Genomic DNA, 7,824 nt, shown 5'->3' with positions numbered 1-7,824 from the left:
TGCAAGAGATTTAACAATCTCATTGTTATACTTAGGCATTTGTATAACACTATAAATGTACATATTTGTGTATTTGGATGGATTCTGAAATGTACAGTTTGAATTTACTGACAGCTGTAGAAACCTATGTTTACTCATTACTATATCATTTACTCATTTTACTCATTCTTATAAAAATATACCTTTATATTGTCTCACATACTAAGTTTTGTTAGTTCTTAGTTTCTGTTTTCATGGACTTTCAGTTTGTTTTCATCAGTCACATGTTTCTTTGTCTTAGTTTCCCTTGTCTTTAGTTTCTCAGTTGTCATGGACACTCATCAAATCATCACACCTGTTCGTTACCATCTCATTATCACTGTGTATTTAAGTTGCTATGTTTCACCCTTCAGTGTTGGTTGATGTTTGCGTGTTGTGTGTGTTTACCACCACATGCACTGTTAAACCTTCTGCCTGTTCCTGTGTTTATAGTATAAAAATCACTTCGTATTAGATCCTGTGTACCTTTGTCTTCATTTTCTTTGTCTTATGACATATATAAGTATTTTTCACCATATGATTTTCACCATAATCCATCTTTATTGTACATCATTCAAAAACGCTGCGGCATATTGTGTCATGTCATATATGATTAAATATGATTCTTCATCATAAGTATTTCCCTCAACACTTCCAGGTTGATAAAACACTTCTGCAAAATTTTAACCCGAAGTTGCAGTTCACTTGCTTTGTTGCCCAATCCAGTGCTCAATCCAGGTCTGTCTAACTGTTTTTGATTTTAGTTGTTTAAATTGGGAATAAAAAAAAACAAAACAAACACTTACCGTTTTTGTGGGCCCCTTAAAAGTATTGATTCTAAAGTCTACCACCAACCACTGCTGCTGAGTTGACGTTGACGAAGAGAATGTGATACATTACTTCAGCCGCCTGCCACCTTCTGTTCAGAAATTAGCTGGTCAGAAGGGCCATGTTCCTGGACTGCCACAAAAGTCTAATGTCATGACTCCTGCCTGAGACCCCAGTCCATCAAAGCACAAATCTTCCAGACGACCTTAATTTCACCAGTGATCTATGGCTATGAAGTGGTTGTCTAATGACATCTGGGCAAAGGACTTCCTCCCAACTGTTATTAAAATGCTCATGGCCTCCTCTTGAATTGATTTTGGGAAGCTGGTGCATAAAATACCCAAATATCATTGCAAACCTTGGATGACTAGGGTCTTTTTTTTGTTTTTTTCTGTGACACCTTCAGATATGGTGAGTGAATTGCTGAAGCTGTATTGTGGTACAACTTTTTCAGGTTTACACATTATGCTTGGACATTATCTGTGGCATGTGGTTTTTATACTTAAAAATAATTCTGTCTTGTCCCCCAAATTGTAAAAACAAGCAAAAAATTGTATATAGTGGTAAACCTAGAACTTAAGCCTTGGGCCAAGACAGTGCAGTGGAATAAACTTTAAAATACACAATAGCCATGTTTACATGCACCCAAATAATCAGTTTATAATCGGAATTAATGGTTCAATCAAACTGAAAAAAACACCTCAATCTATCCGACTGAGCCCATACTGATTGAAATCTGATTGAAAGGGGTGATGTAGAAATGAAATAATCTGACCAACAGTGAAAAAAAACAAAAAAAACAAAAAAAAAACATGTAAATGCTAATGTTTTCTCAATTAGACACAACAACAAAAAAAATTGCTGCATTTGCGTCATATGAACGTGCATATGTTTATTAAGGTTACATGCTTGTATAATGATGTTATAATTATGTTATTACTATATAACTACATACTTATAAATATATTATTATATTACTTACAGGACTAGCGTGATAACGTTGCCTACTAACGTGGTCTATGCAAAGTTATAAACTAATATAAAACTGTTGTCTTGACAGTGTAAATATGACAACTTTAAATTAGATGATATCCACACAAGGATACAAGAAAGGTATGTGATGTTTACCGTTTACATAGGGTGTACAAACTCTATTCCATTGGTGATGCAAAATCATTCGTTCCAACTAGAAAAGTAATCCCATGTCAAGGACTATTTAGACAGCTTTATGGCTCCAATTACACACGTTTCATTGAAGATTCAACAAACTCTTAAACAAAAATGTTGCCTGCACATTGATGCTGGCAGTAGAGTTTAAAGTAATAATTAACCCCAAAAGTGTCTAGGTCTGCCAATCAATCAATCAATCAATCAATCAATCAATCAATCGAAATTTAAGTAATAACAAAACAAGCAACATAAAACTAGCCCATAAGTTATGAGCTATATGTCTTCTGGTACTATAAAACCTGTGTATATTTGTATAATAAACAGACTCTGATAAATTATAACCATTATTCACTGAAAACCTTCTCTCAAGACTCTGAAATGGACTACAAAATTTGTGTTGACTAGAAAAATAGCATTTCAATTTGAAAGCATTGACATTTCTATAAATGACAGTGTTTCACCTGTGGGTTTTATTTCACTTGTTGAGCTTAGGTAGTGTTTAAATGCCATCATACAAAAAAAATAATAAATAAATAAATAAATAAATAAATAAATAAATAAATAAATGCAAATTACTTAAGTTTTGATAAATGTCTCTTTTGGGTCTTCAATTCTTATCATTAAATTAAAGAAGGCATTTCTATAATTTACTAAAAAGCATTTGTTCTGCTATCCACTAAGTAAATGCATTTAAATAATGGTGCAGTTGTTTGAAATTGTGAAACAGTTTGTGAAAGACTTCCTTTCTACCACTGCCTACATACATTATATATAGAACATGACTGCCACAAAATGTGCTACAGATATCTGTTATCCAATCATTTTAAAACAGTAGGGTTAACAGTATTTTAAACCAAAAATAAGATTTGATATCTAACTACTCTGTACTCGTAAATGCCATTATATGACTGAGCAACTGCAGCAGATTTGAACCTGCCACTGGAGAAATGAAGATGTGAATGATGATGAGGAGGAGGAAGAGAGAGTGGGAGTTGCTCGTTTAGCACATTCCCACTGTAACCTTAATTTTCAAAAAGTTATTTATTAAAAAAAAAACTTTTGCAGTCACCTTGTCTTATGAAATCAATATATATATATATTTTTTTTACTAAGAATTACTTATATTGCTACTGCAATATTCTAGTTACATTTAGGACCTAGCTGAAGTTATCCCTTATCATCTGTCATGTAAATTCCCATCATGTGGTTTTGCTTTAAAGGCGTAAGAATGCATTAATACTACTTACAAAATACCAAGTTGCCCTTAATAAACTGTTAAAGGTCCCAGAAAATATCAGTTTAAGTTGCATGTAATGGGCTTTGAAATGCTCAGAGGCTCTCATTAATTTAGAAACTCTTTTACATGCTATTTAGATAACAATGATTTTGGGAAACGTGCCATAGAGATTAAGTATTACTTATATCCGACTAATGTTCTGCTTGCTTAGGGAAAGCCAACACAGATCAGTTTCAATCATCTCTGTTCCTTTATGGAATTCACACAGATCAGAATGAATCAGTTATCATGTCAAATTAGAGAAATGTGTTAACAGCATTACAAAAAAGAACTGCGATTAAAAATGAAAATTAATTAAACACAGGCGTTAACATGTTAATTTTGACAGCCCTTTCGATTTTTTAGATATTAGTGTTTATAAAGTTTGATACAAAATCATTACTTATTCCAACTTCTACTGTTGTACAGTATAAGTACAGTTTTTTTCTTGCTATCCAAAGTGTTTCTGGCTCTACGCTGCCCTGCCTGTTAGTGATCCAGCCATTGAAGCTTATACAGTCTTGTCAGCACTACAAAGTAAAATCTATCATTCCTGTGCAACTCCAGAACTCTTCTTCACTTGCTTTTCTTCTCTCTCATCCCTCACTAACACCCTCCCTGCCTCTCCCTTCCATCACTGTCAATCAGAGAGACAGTGGAGTGTGCAGCTCTTCTAACACCCATAGAAAGACAGACAGACATTTATTCTGGACAGGACGTTATGACTCTTTGTCCCAGAGTGCAGTTGGAAATATTTGTCAGCTGTAAACAATAACTGACACACAGTAATGAGATGTTGTATCCAGAGCTGATTTCTTTGATTTGTACTGATATAAAAATGTCAAAATTTACCAACATTCCTTTTGTTTCGTCAAAATGCATAGCTCTTCATTAAATCACTATATTTAGTAACTGCATGACAGATAAGGACATTCTGTCCTTTATGCTCAGCAGCTTGATTAAGTGTTCATTACATATTGCCCTCCTGCTGACTCAATTAATCGCTGAAATCAATTCTTTCAAACTATATTTTATGTACACTTAATATGTTAATCTAACCACTCAAATATTAGCATATGAGGAACTTTTTAAGACAAAGCACCCTTGGTTTGGTTCTGAGTTTTGGAACAGATTAAAATGTTCAACTTTTTGGGAATTTTTATTGTTAATTGGTTGAGCTTGCAAAGGAAAGCGTTATTAGTAAGTACTGTTAGCTAAAGTAAGCATCACTCTTACTATTGCTTATACTTAGGATTAGTTTTGAATAAAACACCTTAGCAATGGCATAGCAAACCTGTAAAAATGTCCGTTGTCACGTCGTGTCGCATCGCACAGCGCCACAACAGCTAAAAGCTGTCTACACTGAACGCGACAAACCGACCGTTGCAAAGCACTTGGACTACATCAGGAATAGAACGGGGCTTCCATTTACTGTCAGAAATTTGTTGTGTCACGTCATGCCGCATCCAGTGTAGACAGTATCACTAGGTGCGTTTACATAGAGCATTGTAATCGGTTTAAAAGTCCAATCCAAATGAAAATGCTCCATATAAACACCTCATTTGGAACAAAAATGCCCAAACCAAATGAAATTGTAATCGGTTTGAGAGGGGTGGGATAAACCTTTCTATAAACCGAACAAAATAAAAATTCTGCCATGTAAACACGTTAATCAGATTACTTTGCATCTACGTCATCATGTCAAGAGTTCAGGGGTTGTCAGAATGCAAAATGGCGACGACAAAATCAAACTGGAGTAAAACTGAAACAAGACATTTATTAATCCTTCAGCGTATTTATTAAATATGCTGAAGGAACTCAGCCCATTTTTCCTCATACCTTCCAGCAGTAATATGCTACAAATTCACGCTGTTACTTGATTAAGAGCAACACTTTACCTAAAAATAGCGCACATAACAAATAACGGAACTCCATGTTGACAGGAATAAAAGGCAGCAAACAGGACATAGGCTAATGTGCGCATGTCACAAAGTCATTCCGAAAGCGCCTGCACATGTAAACACCATATCAGATTAGATAATGTCTCATGTAAACAGTCCACCAAATCTTTCAATCGGAAAAAGTGTACATGTAAACATGGCTACTGATTATAATGGGTTCTATTGTTTTTTGACACGTTGCATCGCAGTAACATTCCCATAATATTTGTAAAAAATAAAATAAAATATTCCCTTAACACTGTGTCTATACCATGTGCGACAGCTTGAAGCTGTCTACACGCATCAACGTGTAAGTTCTGAATCCATTTGCCCTGTTGACGGAAATAGCACAATCGTGTGGAGTACGTCAAAAATAGGGGCATCAGTTTGCATCCAGTGTAGACATGGTATAATGTTTTCTCTAACAATTTGCATAACCAACAAAAAATATTTTTAAAATATTAAAAAACTAGATGTTTTGAACGTTCATAAAACATTAAGAAATTACATTTTCATAAACATTCGTAGAACATATTTTGTTATCTGGGTGGTGGCAGGTTTTACTCAGTCAAGCACCACTAAAGATCTTGTTTACCTAAATAAAGTTGCATTATTTCTTTTGGTCTCTGACTGCATTTATTTAGAAGAGAATTTGTCAACACAAACTGTAGTCATTAAAGTGAAGAGGAGTAAGGCAATGGGCCAGAAATGGTGTCTCTATGTTCAGAAAAACAGGTCAACATGTTTAGAGTTTCTGGTCGAGATGATGTGAGCCTGTCCTGCCACAGACTCTCAGTTGGTCTCCAGAGTGATTTGGGGCATTCAAGGCTTTCCTCTGTCTCTTCAGAGCATTCTTAGCTGCCAATCAGGTGCTCAATCCGCGTCTGTGCCACATCAAATCAGGAGAGCAGGCAGAAGTGTCGCAGCCAAGCACCCGCCAATGACATCTGCGAAAGACATCTGCTCCCATCCACCAAAGGCCCGCTAATCCCACCATTTATTTGTATATCATCTAGCTTGTGATATCCCTGCTGGCGGAGAAGAGCAAGGAAGAAAGACAGAAGGAGAGAGCTTGAAAGGTCGGCCGTCAGAAAAAAAATAAGAGAGGCTGGATTTTGTTTTATATATTATATATTTTAAATATTAACTCTTCCCCGCCATTGACGGAATTTTCCGGCTTTCCGTGTTTTCACTGTTATACAGTAGGGGGTGCTATTTACGCATCTTCTGTTCTGAAAGAGTACTGAATCTCCTGATCAAAACACAGGCGAAGAAGCAGAAACAAGCGATAGCATATGTAAGCAGATGCAAATGTAAAATAACGCAATCATCAACATTAAACAGCATATAAATCAAAACTGCCTAATGTTACTAAATGAAATGTCGACCCAGGACAAGCTACAGGACTGTAAAGCTTTACTTGTGTTGATGGACTCGATCTACTCCATCTATGTTTTGATCATCGTTCTGAATCCCATCCAAACTTAGTCTTTGAAAAAAAATTTAGTCTTTGATTTTCTCAGCTTTTTGCTCAAAATTTTACTTTTTTTTTTTTTTTTATGAAACACCCACATAAAAAAAAAAAATAATAAAATAAAAAAAAAAGCATGAAGCTAGAATAAAACTTTTTTTTAGCAAAGTGTCTTTTCTTTCTTTTGATATATTGCATGTTCAGATATTCATACAACAAAATATTCTGAGGGCCATGAAACTTTTGTGAAAATGATCAAAAATGCTGGCGCTGACTGGCAACTTTTTTCAAAAATGCTGGCAGGGAAAGATTTAATTGCAAGCCTATAACTCCTCACATAGCCAGTCGTTTGACTTTTGGCATAAAGTCTGGTCTACATTGCAGCTTATCCTGCCACAAACTAATGAGGAAGTGACAGTCTGACATGTAAAGCCACAAACAATTTATGTATGTAGCAAAGTTCCAAAACTTAGTGAGCAAAGATAGCATGTGCTAGGAATAACAGGAATAAATTACATTTTAAAATATAATAAAATATTATAAAGCACTACAACAAAAAAGTGCCTTGACTTGACCTTGGTGAGCACAAGAGACTTTCCAAACTACCATAAATGGTAGTGTATCTGTATAGTAGACATTAAGCATGTTTTGGTTGGCTTGTCATGTGATGCAGCAGTTTCTTGTTCAGTGCAGACAAATTGCTTGTCACTGAAATTTTTTTGCATGTGGTTAGGACACGGTGTTATGAGGTTCTGTTTCAGTTAAGACGCTGCCTCAGAAGGCTGCTGCCTATGCGGGCAGTAGACAGCTCACTAGGTTTTGGAACAGAGCTATGATGACCTGTCTCTCTCTCTCTCTCTCTCTCTCTCTCTCTCTCTCTCTCTCCGCTTTAAGGAAGGGTGCGCCATGCCTGGTGACTGTGTTTGATGGATGGGGCCATTATTGTCCTTTCTGCAGTGAGCTGTAATACCACGTCTTAAGTGCATGGTCTGCCTGGACATCTCACTGTGATCGCATGCATCTGTATACATAGAGCAAATGGCAGGTACATGATTCTGATCTCTCTTTAGACCACCATATTATACCACAATGATTCAGGGGGTTAGAAGAAGGTTGGGCTT

This window comes from Ctenopharyngodon idella, chromosome 4 (assembly GCF_019924925.1).
Source record: "Ctenopharyngodon idella isolate HZGC_01 chromosome 4, HZGC01, whole genome shotgun sequence".
In the NCBI taxonomy this organism is placed as follows: Eukaryota; Metazoa; Chordata; class Actinopteri; order Cypriniformes; family Xenocyprididae; genus Ctenopharyngodon; species Ctenopharyngodon idella.
The sequence above is the reverse complement of the archived record's forward strand: the minus strand, read 5'-3'. Positions refer to the sequence as shown.